The sequence below is a fragment of the Triticum dicoccoides genome, chromosome 4B (genome assembly GCF_002162155.2).
Source record: "Triticum dicoccoides isolate Atlit2015 ecotype Zavitan chromosome 4B, WEW_v2.0, whole genome shotgun sequence".
Lineage (NCBI taxonomy): Eukaryota > Viridiplantae > Streptophyta > Magnoliopsida > Poales > Poaceae > Triticum > Triticum dicoccoides.
The window spans coordinates 242,782,669-242,799,143 of NC_041387.1; positions in this window are offsets into that span (position 1 = coordinate 242,782,669).

Below are 16,475 nucleotides of genomic sequence, written 5' to 3' on the forward strand. Positions count from 1 at the left end.
ACTTGAGCTCTCGAACCTCGGCAAATCACTGCTTCCCTCTATGAAGGGACTATCTATTTACTTTTATGTTGTGTCATCACCTTCTCAAATAAGCGCCAGAACCTGAAAGCACTACTGTCATGCTGATGCATTGTGTGTAGCTAATGTTTCGTGCATCATGACTGGATCTTTTCTACCATGAAGTACAATGTTTAGTCGTTGCTTGAACTTTGGGGTGCTCTGCATTTGTGTTTTGCGGTCTCAGAAAGGGCTAGCGAGATACCACTATTGCCATATTGTGTCATGGTTCCTTTGACAACGTGTTGCTGTTTGAGATGTCTTATTATTGCTCGCTAGTTGATTATGTCATTGATATGAGTTAATATAATTTTTAAGAGTTATTCTCGACATGGTTAGTTATAATCTTTGCTGAAAAGTTGGGTGTTGTTTAAGCTTATATATGGAAACAAGAGCAAAATAGTTCATAAAAGATTTTCTTTTTCACTTCCAGTTTATCAACTGACTTTCTTGAGAACAAGCAAAGGTTTAAGCTTGGTGGAGTTGACACGTCTCCGTTGTATCTACTTTTCGTAATGCTTTTCCTCTTGTTTTGGACTCTAATTTGCATGATTTGAATGAAACTAACACAGACTGATGTTGTTTTCAGCAGAATTACCATGGTGTTGTTTTTGTGCAGAAATAAAAGTTCTGGGAATGGAACGAAACTTTGCAAGGAATTTTTATACAATAAAAGAGAATTTATGGAGCCAAGAACCACTGGAGGGGGCACCTGGGTGGGCACAACCCACCAGGGCGCGCCACCCCCTCTAGGCGCGCCCAGGTGGGTTGTCCCCACCTGGTGGCCCCATAGACCCTGAAACTAACACTATAAAATCCTATTTTTCCAGAAAAAATTAGGGAGAAAGAATTATCACGTTTCACAAGACGGAGTCGCCACCTTCTCATGTTCTTAATCGGGGGGCTAGATCTGGAGTCCGTTTGGGGCTCCAGAGAGGGGGATCTTCGATCTTCATCATCACCAACCCTTCTCCATCGCCAATTCCATGATGCTCCCCACCGGTAGTGAGCAATTCCTTCGTAGGCTCGCTGCTCGGTGAGGATTTGGATGAGATTCCTCATCTAATCGAGTTAGTTTTGTTAGGGCATGATCCCCAGTATCCATTATGTTCTGAGATTGATGTTGCTATGACTTTGCCATGCTTAATGCTTGTCACTTTAGGCCCGGGTGCCATGATTTCAGATTTGAACCGTTTATGTTATCACCATTATATTCATGTTCTAGATCCGATCTTGCAAGTTATAGTCACCTACTACGTGTTATGATCCAGCAACCCCGGAGTGATAATAGTCGGGACCACTCCCGGTGATGACCGTAGTTTGAGGAGTTCATGTATTCACCGTGAGCTAATGCTTTGTTCCGGTTCTCTATTAAAATAGGCCTTAATATCCCTTAGTTTCCAATAGGACCCCGCTGCCACGGGAGGGTAGGACAAAAGATGTCATGCAAGTTATTTCCATAAGCACGTATGACTATTTACGAAATACATGCTTACATTATATTTACGAACTGGAGCAAGTGCAGTATCGCCCTAGGTTATGACTGTCTCATGATGAATATCATCCAATGAATCACTGATCCATTGCCTACGATTTTCTACATATTGATCTTGCTAAGTTACTATCACTACTGTCACTATTGCACTTGCTACAAAATCACTGCTATCACTGTTACCGTTAGTATTGTTGTTGCTACCATTATCAAAACTATCATATTACTGTGCTACTGATCACTTTGCTGCAGATAATTAATCTCTAGGTGTGGTTGAATTGACAACTCAGGTGCTAATACTTGCAAGTATTCTTTGGCTCCCCTTGTGTCGAATCTATAAATTTGGGTTGAACACTCTACCCTCGAAAACTGTTGCGATCCCATATACTTGTTGGTTATCAGTTATTAACATTACATGGCGACCGAGTTTTCAACACCACAAGCGGTGCATTAAGTTCATCAAGAAAATTGTTCGAGGCAAAACCAAATGTTTTACTACGAAAAGCAAATGGCAAATAAAACACCCTGCAAATACCCCGAATAATCTGTCGCTCGATGTAATTCTCCCCCTTTTGTCAACAAGTCTCAAAAAGGACAGAGAAAGCATATGAGGAACTACTCTTCCGGAGTGTCCTCAAAATCAAAATTAAAACCACCCGACAAATCAGAATCCGCAGAACGAGGAATGGTCGAGGCAGAAGTAGGAGTAGCAGCTGATACGTCCATTTTGTATCATGCTTTTATATCAATATTTATTGCATTATGGGTTGCTATTACACATTATGTCTCAATACTTATGGCTATTCTCTCTTATTTTACAAAGTTTACCATGAAGAGGGGGAATGCCGGCAGCTGGAATTCTGGCTGGAAAAGGAGCAAATATTGGAAACCTATTCTGCACAGCTCCAAAAATCATGAAACTCCATGAAAGTTATTTTTGGAATTAATAAGAATTATTGAGCGAAGAAAACACCAGAGGGGGCCCACACCCTGGCCAGGAGGGTGGGGGCGCGCCCACCCCTACTGGGCGCGCCCCCTGTCTCCTGGGGCCCCTGGTGGCCCTCCGGTGCCCATCTTCTGCTATATGAAGGCTTTTACCCTGTAAAAAATCATAAGCAAGCTTACGGGACAAAACTCCGCCGCCACGAGGCAGAACCTAGGCGGAACCAATCTAGGGCTCCGTCGGAGCTGTTCTGCCGGGGAAACTTCCCTCCGGAAGGGGGAAATCATCACCATCATCATCACCAATGATCCTATCATCGGGAGGGGGTCAATCTCCATCAACATCTTCACCAGCACCATCTCCTCTCAAAACCCTAGTTCATCTCTTGTATCCAATCTTGTATCAAAACCACAAATTTGTACCTGTGGGTTGCTAGTAGTGTTAATTACTCCTTGTAGTTGATGCTAATTGGTTTACTTGGTGGAAGATCATATGTTCAGATCCTTAATGCATATTAATACTCCTCTGATCATGAACATGAATATGCTTTGTGAGTAGTTACGTTTGTTCCTGAGGACATGGGTGAAGTCTTGCTATTAGTAGTCATGTGAATTTGGTATTCGTTCCATATTTTGATGAGATGTATGTTGTCAACTACATGCCACTTCACCATTATTTGGGCCTGGAGGAAGGCATTATGAAATAATAAGTAGATGATGGGTTGCTAGAGTGACAGAAGCTTAAACCCTAGTTTATGCGTTGCTTTGTAAGGGGCTTATTTGGATCCATATGTTTCATGCTATGGTTAGGTTTACCTTAATACTTCTTTTGTAGTTGCGAATGTTTGCAATAGGGGTTAATCATAAGTGGGATGCTTGTCCAAGAAAGGGCAGTATCCAAGCACCGGTCCACCCACATATCAAATTATCAAAGTACCGAACGCGAATCATATGAGCGTGATGAAAACTAGCTTGACGATAATTCCCATGTGTCCTCGGGAGCGCTTTTCTCATTATAAGAAATTGTCCAGGCTTGTCCTTTGCTACAAAAAGGATTGGGCCAAATTGATGCACTTTATTTACTCTCTTTGCTTGTTACCCGTTACAAATTATCTTATCACAAAACTATATGTTACCTACAATTTCAGTGCTTGCAGAGAATACCTTAGTGAAAACCGCTTGTCATTTCCTTCTGCTCCTCGTTGGGTTCGGCACTCTTACTTATCGAAAGGAATACGATAGATCCCCTACACTTGTGGGGCATCAAGACTCTTTTCTGGCACCGTTGATGGGGAGTGAAGCGCCTTTGGTGAGTGGAACTTGGTAAGGAAACATTTATATAGTGTGCTGAAATTTTCTGTCACTTGTTACTATAGAAACTAATCCTTTGAGGGGCTTGTTCGGGGTATCTTCACCCCTACCAGTAGAGCAAAGATTTGCTCCTCGACCTACTGAACCTACTGAAAATGTTTACTTTGAGATTCCTTCGGTATGATAGAGAAACTGCTAGCTAATCCCTTTGCAGGAGATGGAACATTGCATCCCGATTTACACCTTATCTTTGTGGATGAAGTTTGTGGATTATTTAAGCTTGCAGGTATTCTCGATGATGTTGTCAAAAGGAAGGTATTCCCTTTATCTTTGAAGGGAGATGCATTGACATGGTATAGGCTATGTGATGATACGGGGTCTTGGAATTATAAACGATTGAAGTTGGAATTTCACCAGAAGTTATATCCTATGCATCTTGTTCATCGTGATCGTAATTCAATATATAATTTCTGGCCTCACGAAGGAGAAAGCAACGCTCAAGCTTGGGGGAGGCTTAAGTCAATGTTATATTCATGCCCCAATCATGAGCTCTCAAGAGAAATGATTATTCAAAAAATTATGCTCGGCTTTCTCTCAATTATCGCACCATGCTTGATACTTCGTGTGCTGGTTCTTATATGCTGAAGACTACTGAATTCAAGTGGAATTTATTGGAAAGAATTAAACGCACCTCTGAAGATTGGGGTTCCGATGATGACAAGGAGTCGGGTATAACACCTAAGTTTGATTGTGTTAAATCTTTTATGGATACCGATGCTTTTCATGGATTTAGCGCTAAGTATGGACTTGACTCTGAGATAGTAGCTGCTTTTTGTGAATCTTTTGCTACTCACGTTGATCTCACTAAGGAGAAGTGGTTTAAATATAATCCTCCCATTCAAGTAAAAGTAGTTGCATCTATTACAGTTGAAGAAAAGACTATCACTTATGATGATCCTATTGTTCCTACTACTTATGTTGAGAAACCTCCTTTTCCTGTTAGGATAAAGGATCATGCTAAAACTTGAATGTTGTTCGTAAGAGTAATACTAGAACTTATACACCTCCTGAGCAAATCAAAGTTGAACCTAGTATTGCTATGGTTAAAGATCTCTTGGATGATAATTTAGATGGGCATGTTATTTACTTCTGTGAACAGGCTGCTAATATTGCCAGACCAGACGCTAAGATACATAGACCTGTTGTAGGCATGCCTGTTATTTCTGTTAAAATAGGAGATCATTGTTATCATGGCCTATGTGATATGGGTGCTAGTACTAGTGCAATACCTTTTGACTTATATAAAGAAATTATGCATGATATTGCACCTACTGAAATAGAAGATATTGATGTTACTATTAAGCTTGCCAATAGGGACACCATTAAGCCAGTCGAGATTGTTAGAGATGTTGCAGTCTTGTGTGGGAAGGTTAAATATCCTACTAATTTTCTTGTTCTTGGTTCCCCACAAGATGACTTTGGTCCCATTATTTTTGGTAGACCCTTCTTGAATACTGTTAATGCTAGGATTGATTGCAAAAAGGATGTTGTTACAATTGGCTTAGGGGATATGTCACATGAGTTTAATTTTGCTAAGTTCCGTAGACAACCCCGTGATAAAGAATCACCTAGTAAGGATGAGATTATTGGCCTTGCTTCTATTGTTGTGCCTCCTACTTATCTGTTAGAACAATATTTGCTAGACCATGAAAATGATATGTTTATGAATGAAAGAAGGGAAATAGATAAAGTATTCCTACAACAGGGTCCTATTCTGAAACACAACTTACCTGTTGAAATCCTAGGGGATCCCCCTCCACCCAAGGGTGATCCCATGTTTGAGCTCAAACCATTACCCGGTAATCTTAAATATGCTTATCTTGATGAAAAGAAAATATATCCTATTATTATTAGTGCTAACCTTTCATAGCAAGAAGAGGAAATATTATTGAAAACTCTGAAGAAGCACTGTGCTGCTATTGGATATACTCTGGATGATCTTAAGGGCATTAGTCCCACTCTATGCCAACACAAAATTAAAGTGGAGAAAGATGCCAAACCAGTTAGAGATCCTCAATGATGGTTAAATCCTAAGATGAAAGAAGTGGTAAGAAAGGAGATACTAAAGCTCCTTGAGGCAGGTATAATTTATCCCGTTGCTGATAGTGAATGGGTAAGTCATGTCCATTGTGTTCCTAAAAAGGGAGGTATTACTGTCGTTCCTAATGATAAAGATGAATTGATCCTGCAAAGAATTATTACGGGTTATAGGATGGTAATTGATTTCCGTAAATTAAATAAAGCTACTAAGAAAGATCATTACCCTTTACCTTTTTTTGATCAAATGCTAGAAATACTATCCAAACATACACATTTCTGCTTTCTAGATGGTTATTCTGGTTTCTCTCAAATACATGTGTCAGCAGAGGATCAATCAAAAACTACTTTTACTTGCCCTTTCGATACTTTTGCTTATAGACGTATGCCTTTTGGTTTATGTAATGCACCTGCTACCTTTCAAAGATGTATGATGGCTATATTCTCTGACTTTTGTGAAAAGATTTGTGAGGTATTCATGGATGACTTCTCCGTTTATGGATCCTCTTTTGATGATTACTCGAGCAACCTTGATCGAGTTTTGCAGAGATGTGAAGACACTAGTCTCGTCTTGAATCGGGAAAAGTGCCACTTTATGGTTAATGGCATTGTCTTGGGGCATAAGATTTCCGAGAGAGGTATTGAAGTTGATAAAGCTAAAGTTGATGCTATTGAAAAGATGCCATGTCCCAAGGACATAAAAGGTATAAGAAGTTTCCTTGGTCATGCCGGTTTTTATAGGAGGTTCATTAAGGACTTTTCTAAAATCTCTAGGCCTCTCACTAATTTATTGCAAAAATATATTCCTTTTATCTTTGATGATGATTGTGTAGAAGCATTTGAAATACTTAAGAAAGCTTTGATCACTGCACCTATTTTTCAGCCACCTGACTGGAATTTACCCTTTGAAATTATGTGTGATGCTAGTGATTATGCTATAGGTGTTGTTCTAGGGCAAAGAGTTGATCAGAAATTGAATGTTATCCGGTATGCTAGTAAAACTCCTGATACTGCCCAGCGAAATTATGCTACTACTAAAAAAGAGTTCTTAGCAGTTGTGTTTGCATGTGATAAGTTCAGACCTTATATTGTTGACTCTAACGTTACTATTCACACTGATCATGCTGCTATTAAATATCTTATGGAAAAGAAAGGTGCTAAGCCTAGACTTATTAGATGGGTTCTCCTGCTCCAAGAATTTGATTTGCATATTATTGATAGAAAGGGACCTGAGAGCCCCGTTGCAGACAACTTGTCTAGGTTAGAGAATGTTCTTGATGACCCACTACCTATTGATGATAGCTTTCCTAATGAACAATTAGCGGTCATTAATGTTTCTCGTACTGCCCCATGGTACGCTGATTATGCTAATTACATTGTTGCTAAATTTATACCACCTAGTTTCACATACCAACAAAAGAAACAGTTCTTTTATGATTTAATACATTACTTCTGGGATGACCCACACCTTTATAAAGAAGGAGTATATGGTGTTATTAGACATTGTGTACCTGAGCATGAACAGGAACAGATCCTACGCAAGTGTCACTCCGAACCATATGGAGGACACCACGCTGGAGATAGAACTGCACATAAGGTATTGCAATCCGATTTTTATTGGCCTACTCTCTTCAAAGATGCTCGTAAGTTTGTCTTGTCTTGTGATGAATGTCAAAGAATTGGTAATATTAGTAGACGTCAAGAAATGCCTATGAACTATTCTCTTGTTATTGAACCATTTGATGTTTGGGGCTTTGATTATATGGGACATTTTCCTGCCTCTAATGGTTACACACATATTTTAGTTGTTGTTAATTACGTTACTAAGTGGGTAGAAGCTATTCCAACTAGTAGTGTTGATCATAACACCTCTATTAAGATGCTTAAAGAAGTTATTTTTCCAAGGTTTGGAGTCCCTAGATATCTTATGACTGATGGTGGTTCACATTTTATTCATTGTGCTTTCCGTAAGATGCTTGCTAAGTATGATGTTAATCATAGAATTGCATCTCCTTATCACCCGCAGTCTAGTGGTCAAGTAGAGTTGAGCAATAGAGAGCTCAAATTAATTTTGCAAAAGACTGTGAATAGATCTAGAAAGAATTGGTCCAAGAAACTTGATGATGCATTATGGGCCTATAGAACTGCATATAAAAATCCTATGGGTATGTCTCCGTATAAGATGGTTTATGGAAAAGCATATCACTTACCTCTTGAACTTGAACATAAAGCATATTGGGCTATTAAAGAGCTCAACTATGAATTCAAACTTGCCGGTGAGAAGAGGTTGTTTGACATTAGCTCACTTGATGAATGGAGAACCCAAGCCTATGAGAATGCCAAGCTGTTCAAAGAAAAAGTTGAAAGATGGCATGACAAAGAATACAAAAGCGTGAGTTTAACGTAGGTGATTATGTGTTACTATTCAACTCTCGTTTAAGATTTTTTGCAGGAAAACTTCTCTCAGGAAGGTCCTTACGTTATCGAGGAGGTCTATAATTCTGGTGCCATAAATATCAACAACTTCGAAGGCACAAGTCCGAGGGTGGTGAACGGTCAAAGAATCAAACATCATATCTCAGGTAATCCTATCAATGTTGAAACTAATATTATTGAAACTGTAACCCTGGAGGAATACATAAGGGACACTTTCCAGAACGTTTCAGACTCTGAAAAGGAATAGGTATGTGGTACGGTAAGTAAAACGACTCCAAAATAGTTCTAATGGCAATTTTTCTCCGTTTTGGAATATTTAAGAATTTTGGAAAGAAAGAAGTAATCCGGGAAGGACACGAGGCCTCCACGAGGGTGGAGGGCGCGCCCCCCTGTCTCGTGGCCACCTCGTGTGCCTCCCGGACTCCGTTTTCTTGCACGTTACATATTTTGGTCGGTAAAAATTCATTATATAATCTCCCAAAGGTTTTGACTATCGTATCACGCAAAACTCCTCTATTTTTGTTTCGAGCTGTTTTTGTCGCAGATTTAGAGCAAGATGTCTTTTCAACAGTCAGTTGGGGAGAGTTGGGTGTCACACCCGACGCCAGGTCCAGAAGCAAACAGCGATGCTTATCACTTTGGACCATCAACGGAGGATGAGATGGAGGCCGACTTGAAAAGGATAGATGCTATGGAGGAGGATCAAGAAGTTACCTCTCGCTTCCAAGCAGGATTCATGATGGGGGAACTACAGAGCTCGGCTATTCCAAATTCGGTCATCCCTTCCAATGTTAAATTTCTTTCTTATGAAAATATGAAAAAGAGTGTCACTTGTTCTCCAGAAGCTATGCAGCATCCTTGGGTAAAAGGAGCTTTAGCCGTCACTGGCAAGCTCTGCAAAGAAATTATGGACCTCAAACAACAAGTCAATAAGCTCGAGGAGGAGAATCGTATCCTGAGGGGCATCATCGCCAAGAAGATCACAACACCAACTATGAAGAAGGAGACATAATCACATGGGAATGGGCACTCCCCTTGGCAACTGCCAAGCTTGGGGAGGTGCCCCGGTATCGTATCACCATCACACTCCTATCTTTACCGTTTTACTTAGTTCGATCCTTTTAGTAATATCTTGATCTAGTAGATTGAAGTTTTGGTATCAAGTAGTTTTTGAGTTTTGCTTTGTGATCTCTTTTTGTAATCGAGTCCGTGAGCTATCTATAATAAAGATTAGTGTTGAGTCAAGGGCTTTGCTATCTTGCTATGATCTTGAGAAAGTAGAAAGAATAAAAAGAATAAAGAGTTCATATTGATCTTGTGGATAGTAATGACTTCACATATAGCAAGTGTGAGGCATAAAAGTTGTTGAGAGTTGACAAACGTAGTTTTGGTCATCATTGCAATTAATAGGAAGTAATAAGGAAGGAGAGGTTTTCACATATAAATATACTATCTTGGACATCTTTTATGATTGTGATCACTCATTAAGTATGACATGCTAATAGAGTTGATGTTGGACAAGGAAGACAACATAATCGCTTATGTTTTCTCACATCTCAGTTAAAGTATATTGTCATTGATCTTCCCAACATGTTGAGCTTGCCTTTCCCCCTCATGCTAGCCAAAATTCCTTGCACCAAGTAAAGATACTACTTGTGCTTCCAAATATCCTTAAACCCAGTTTTGACATGAGAGTCCACCACACCTACCTATGGATTGAGTAAGATCCTTCAAGTAAGTTGTCATGTTGCAAGCAATAAAAATTCCTCTCTAAATATGTATGACTTATTAGTGCGGAGAAAATAAGCTTTATATGATCGTGTGATATGGAAGTAATAAAAGCGACATACTGCATAATAAAGGTTCATATCCCAAGGGGCAATATAAAGTGACGTTCTTTTGCATTAAGATTTTGTGCATCCAACCCTAAAAGCACATGACAACCTTTGCTTCCCTCTGCGAAGGGCCTATCTTTTACTTTATGTTTTTACTTTATGCTTGAGTCAAGGTGATCTTCACCTTTCCCTTTTTCATTTTATTCTTTGGCAAGCTCCTCGTGTTTGAAAGATCCTGATATATATATCCAATTGGATGTAAGTTAGCATGAATTATTATTGTTGACATCACCCAAAGGTGAATACATTGGGAGGCAACACAATAAGCCGCTATCTTTCTCAGTATTCGGTTGAACCTCCATAACCACAAGTATTGCGTGAGTGTTAGCAATTGTAGAAGACTATATGATAGTTGAGTATGTGGACTTGCTGAAAAGCTCTATTCTTGACTCTTTCTGATGTTATGATAAATTGCAATTGTTTCAATAGCTGAGATTATAGTTTGTTAGTTCCCAATGAAGTTTCTGAACCATACTTGACATTGTGAATTGATTGTTACTTGAGCATAAGAAACCATATGACAAAAATCTATATAAGTTGCTGTTATAAGAATGATCATGATGCCCTCATGTCCGTATTTTATTTTGTCGACACCTCTATCTCTAAACATGTGGACATTTTTTTCGATTTCGGCTTTCGCTTGAGGACAAGCGAGGTATAAGCCTGGGGGAGTTGATATGTCCATTTTGCATCATGCTTTTATATCAATATTTATTGCATTATGGGCTGTTATTACACATTATGTCTCAATACTTATGGCTATTCTCTCTTATTTTACAAGGTTTACCATGAGGAGGGGGAATGCCGGCAGCTGGAATTCTGGCCGGAAAAGGAGCAAATATTGGAAACCTATTTTGCATAGCTCCAAAAATCCTGAAACTCCACGAAAGTTATTTTTGGAATTAATAAGAATTATTGAGCAAAGAAAACACCAGAGGGGGCCCACACCCTGGCCAGGAGGGTGGGGGCGCGCCCACCCCTACTGGGCGCGCCCCCTATCTCCTGGGCCCCCTGGTGGCCCTCCGATGCCCATCTTCTGCTATATGAAGTCTTTTACCCTGGAAAAAATCATAAGCAAGCTTACGGGATGAAACTCCACTGCCATGAGGCGGAACCATGGCGGAACCAATCTAGGGCTCCGGCGGAGCTGTTCTGTCGGGGAAACTTCCCTCCGGGAGGGGGAAATCATCACCATCATCATCACCGATGATCCTCTCATCGGGAGGGGTCAATCTCCATCAACATCTTCACCAGCACCATCTCCCCTCAAAACCCTAGTTCATCTCTTGTATCCAATCTTGTATCAAAACCACAAATTGGTACCTGTGGGTTGCTAGTAGTGTTGATTACTCCTTGTAGTTGATGCTAATTGGTTTACTTGGTGGAAGATCATATATTCAGATCCTTAATACATATTAATACTCCTCTGATCATGAACATGAATATGCTTTGTGAGGAGTTACGTTTGTTCCTGAGGACATGGGTGAAGTCTTGCTATTAGTAGTCATGTGAATTTGGTATTTGTTCGATATTTTGATGAGTTGTATGTTGTCTCTCCTCTAGTGGTGTTATGTGAACGTCGACTACATGACACTTCAGCATTATTTGGGCCTAGAGGAAGGCATTGCAAAGTAATAAGTAGATGATGGGTTGCTAGAGTGACAGAAGCTTAAACCCTAGTTTATGCGTTGCTTCGTAAGGGGCTGATTTGGATCCATATGTTTCATGATATGGTTAGGTTTACCTTAATACTTCTTTTGTAGTTGCGGATGCTTGCAATAGGGGTTAATCATAAGTGGGATGCTTGTCCAAGAAAGGGCAGTACCCAAGCACCGGTCCACCCACATATCAAATTAGAAAGTACCGAACGCGAATCATATGAGCGTGATGAAAACTAGCTTGACAATAATTCCCATGTGTCCTCAGGAGTGCTTTTCTCATTATAAGAAATTGTCCATGCTTGTCCTTTGCTAAAAAAAGGATTGGGCCACCTTGCTGCACTTTGTTTACTTTCTTTGCTTGTTACCCGTTACAAATTATCTTATCACAAAACTATCTGTTACCTACAATTTCAGTGCTTGCAGAGAATACCTTACTAAAAACCGCTTGTCATTTCCTTCTGCTCCTCGTTGGGTTCGACACTCTTACTTATCAAAAGGACTACGATATATCCCCTACACTTGTGGGTCATCAGCAGCATGGGCTCTTGAGGAGCTGGTGCGATGAACATCTAGCTTCTAAATGAGAGTACCGACTGTGTCTGCAATTTCATCATCGTGTCTAACAAATAGCAGGTCAGTTGAAGTAGAACGCTATGGGAGTTACTGGAGTTTGCCTTCGGATGCGAGGAACAGCAAGTAAGTCCAGGTAGTCATAATCCTTATTGGTGCCCTTGTCAGCCAGTTGCTTGCGAGAATAATGTTGCCTTAGAAGAGTCCAGGTGTGTTGGAATCGGGGCTCTGCGGACCCAAACAAGGTTCAAACTCTGGGGCGTGTGCGAAGATCTAACCTAGTTGTAGCCCCAAGCTCATCGCCTCATGGCTTGGCCTCGTCGAGTTCGTGCGAGCGGGGAAAAAAGTGGAGACGGCAGTTTACCTAGGTTTAGGCCACCTTGCGGTGTAAAATCCTACTCCTGCTTTGTGGTGGATTGCCTCACGAGGAGGATGAGGATGAACTAGTAAAAGTGGATGAGCTGCCTCCGGAGAGCTCAATGGTCGAAGGGTTTGATCCCTCTCTACAATGGAGACTAGCCTATATTCACAGTGTCCTTGGTCCTCTTCCCTCATAACTTAGGTGGGAAGGGAAACCACAACGACCCATTTTGGAAGGGGACAAGGTACATATTATCCTGACGAAAGGTGGTCTTCGCCTGCAAAGCTTTTGGTCATGACGCAGTGGTGGGATCAGCGATGACATCCATCCTTCTGAGCTCGTGGTCTTGGTCTTGTTGCACCGGAATAGAAACCTTTGGGGGATCCCTTGGGAACTCGCGTACGTCCTTGCCTCCTTAGAATGAAAGAGGAAACTATCCTGGACTGCGCCTGCTGGCGCCCGCCTAGCCATGGTCGTCATGGCTCACATCATCACGTGCCTCGGGAGGCATGAGGCTTGCATAGAGATCTCCGCTCCTCGGGAGGCAGGCTCAGGAAGCTGCTCCTCGGGAGGTCTTGGTGTCGTTCGCCTCGCGAGGCGGGGGGCCCTCGTGAGGGTCTTGCCCTGGAGGTCTTGTAGATGGGCCATATCGGGCCGTTGACGGAGCCACGCGCTGGGCCGTAGGCAGGCAGGTCTGGGTACCCTCGATCCGAGAATGCCGACAGTATCCCCCGAGCCTAAGGTGCGCTCAGCCTGGCTTTGAAGCGAAGGCAAGGCGTGAAGGGTGAAGTGACACGGGCCCCAATTGCCTGCAGGCTAGGCTTGACGCATGGCGCGCGATGGAACCTCCACTTCCCCATGTTGCCTCAGCAACTACCAAATTGACAAAAGTCTGGCGTGCACCACGGGGCCATCATTGCCCTGAATGCGAAGGGACGTCGGTTGGCTTTCTCCAATCGTCTATAAGAGGGCGAGGGGAGTGGAGCCCCCAACCGATCTTTGTATTCTCGCTTCTTCAATCGACGTAGCAGCCATGGGGCCAGTGAGAAGGTTCTCCATGCCCAAAAAGGTAAGGCACCCAGAGAGGAGCCAGAGGCGCTGCCGAAGAGGGGGCGCAGACACACTCGCATGTCCACGGCAACGCCTTCAGTGGTTCTCCAGGGTCGTGAACGCGCTTCATTGGGGGTCTACATCGACTCCGGCAGCCGTGGGAAGAACCCCTCCTGCTAAAGCGGTCGCGGAAGCCGTGGTAGCCGAGGCCAAGGGGGAAGGTACACAGTGGCCTCCCGGCCAACTCGCCCGTGGTCTCACTCGAGCGGCATGGACCGAGAGTTTGTGGTGTGGATGGAGAGGCCCCGGGCACCTGGATCAGGCTCACGCACTCGTTCACGGAGGAGCTGCCGGCGGGTGGACCCGTCGGGCTGTGGCTGCAGCCTGACGGCTACTGCAACCGATCTTCGTGGGCGGAGGTTGAGGTCACCCCCTTAGGCTAAGTCTTCCTGACCCGAGGGTGGCAGTCTTTGTAACAACCTGGATTTGGCCTTTTTCTTTTTCTGAGGATTTTCTTGGATTTCTGATTTAATTTGCTTTTCTGTGGCTGTGTGGTTCTGAAACTTGGGAAGATCATGTCTTCCTAGGTTTTATAGTGGCTTGTCATCCCAAAAACCATCCCTAGCTCATTTCATTTCCATCCTAGCCCAAATCCCAATATTCTTTTTATTGGGAATATTCCTTTTCTGATAAATGGATTATCCTATTTCCCCTAGGTTGTGAAGCAACCTATATTTCTGTCACTCCAAAAATCCCCAAATAATTCTCATAAATTGTTTGGGTCCTATCTTGCTCAAATATGGCAAAACTTTTCATTGCCATGTTAAAAAAATCCTCCAATAATTCTTTTCCTATTCTGCCCTAAATGGCACTTTGTGAAGAAAGTGCTATTTATCTTTGCCCAATTAACTCCCAACTTCTTGGACACCTTTTCCTATCCATACCATTGCCATGTGACAAAGTTCAACCTCATTTGCCTAGTAATTATTTTTCTATGATTTAACAAATTTTCTGCCCAGGAAGACACCTTGTGAAGGAAGTATATTCTAGGCATGTCCAAATGAGATGAACTTTTGCCACATCCTTCATATGATCAAATCGTCACTATGCACCCAAATGGAGCTCATGTAACCTTTCTATGTGAGCACAGATCCAAATCTTAGTTTTTTGTCAGATTTTAAGTTTGTGAAGCAACTATATTTAATATTGCTTCATTAAGCTACCAATTTACGAGGACATTCTCGTACCCATATAAACTCACTCCACAAAGTTGTGGCTCAATCCATTTAGCCATTTTCCTTGTGGAATTTTTCCAAGTTTCTGTCCAGAGAGAAGCTTTGTGAAGCAAGTGCCACTTTGGTTCATCCAAATGGCATGAAACTCCTTGGGCATCTTAATATATTCAAATCATTGGGTCATAACCATTTTAAGCTCACTTGATGCAACTATGTGAGTGCATCATCCAAATCTCCATTTCTGACCAGTGGGTCACTTTGTACAGCAACCCCCTTCTAGACTCCTCCATTTGGGCTAATACTGGGTCATCACAGTGTTCTTGGCATGTGATCAAGCCATGCCAAAGCTCAGCCTCTGCCTCCTCCTGTGCTTGTCTCCCCGCAGCACAAACACCTTGTTGTTCATGTCTCTTGGCTCCTCCTGCTAATCACTTCTTTGCCCCTGGATCGAGTTGTTTACTCATTTTGACTAAGGGCAGCAGTGTCTATCTCCCAGACATGATTTGGCCGCTCGGAGTGCATCGTGTGCGCCGGCTCACGCGGTGACCACGGGGTGAACCAGCCAAACTCGTGCTCTATAGCATTCTCGTCGTTGTTCCCGTCGGTTCCCTCCTCTTCTCGACCTCAAACCGTGTCTAGTAGCTCGCCTGTACTCGACTGCTTCTCCCTGCATCACTGCCCCGGCCTGAGACGCTGCCGTGTGATCTCTGTCGTCACGCCCGTGCCATGTCCATCCTTTGACCTCCATTAAAGCTTGGTAGGGAGCTCGTTCGTGAGCTCTAGTGCGTTCCTCCACGCCTATATAAGGACCCCTAGGCTCTCCCGTAGTTCCCAAGCCTCTCCCCATTCCTCATTTGCCTTTGGAATCACCACATCTCGCTGGAGTTCGTCGCCGTCCACTATGGCTGCCTCGGCCTCGGCATGATTCCGACCATCCCAAGCCTCCCCTCACCGTTCCACCACCTCCACTGTCCTCCCCACACCCCTGCGAGCTTCCCTACCCTGCTCGTCTGTCGCCGGAGCCATTCAGGCCGCGGCTCCTAGAGCTTGGCCGTCGCCGTTGTTCTATGCCACCACCTCGACCGAGCTCTCTTGTGCTCCTCCCCCCATCCCGACTCCACCGGCGTCTCCCTTTCTTTCGGACGAGTCGCCCCGCTGATACATCTCCATCGTATCTACTTTTCCAAACACTTTTGCCCTTGTTTTGGACTCTAACTTGCATTATTTGAATGGAACTAACCCGGACTAACGTTGTTTTCAGCAAAACTGCCATGGTGTTATTTTTGTGCAGAAATAAAAGTTCTCGGAATGACCTGGAAATCCACTGAGCAACTTTTTGGAATTAATAAAAAATATTGGCGAAAGAAT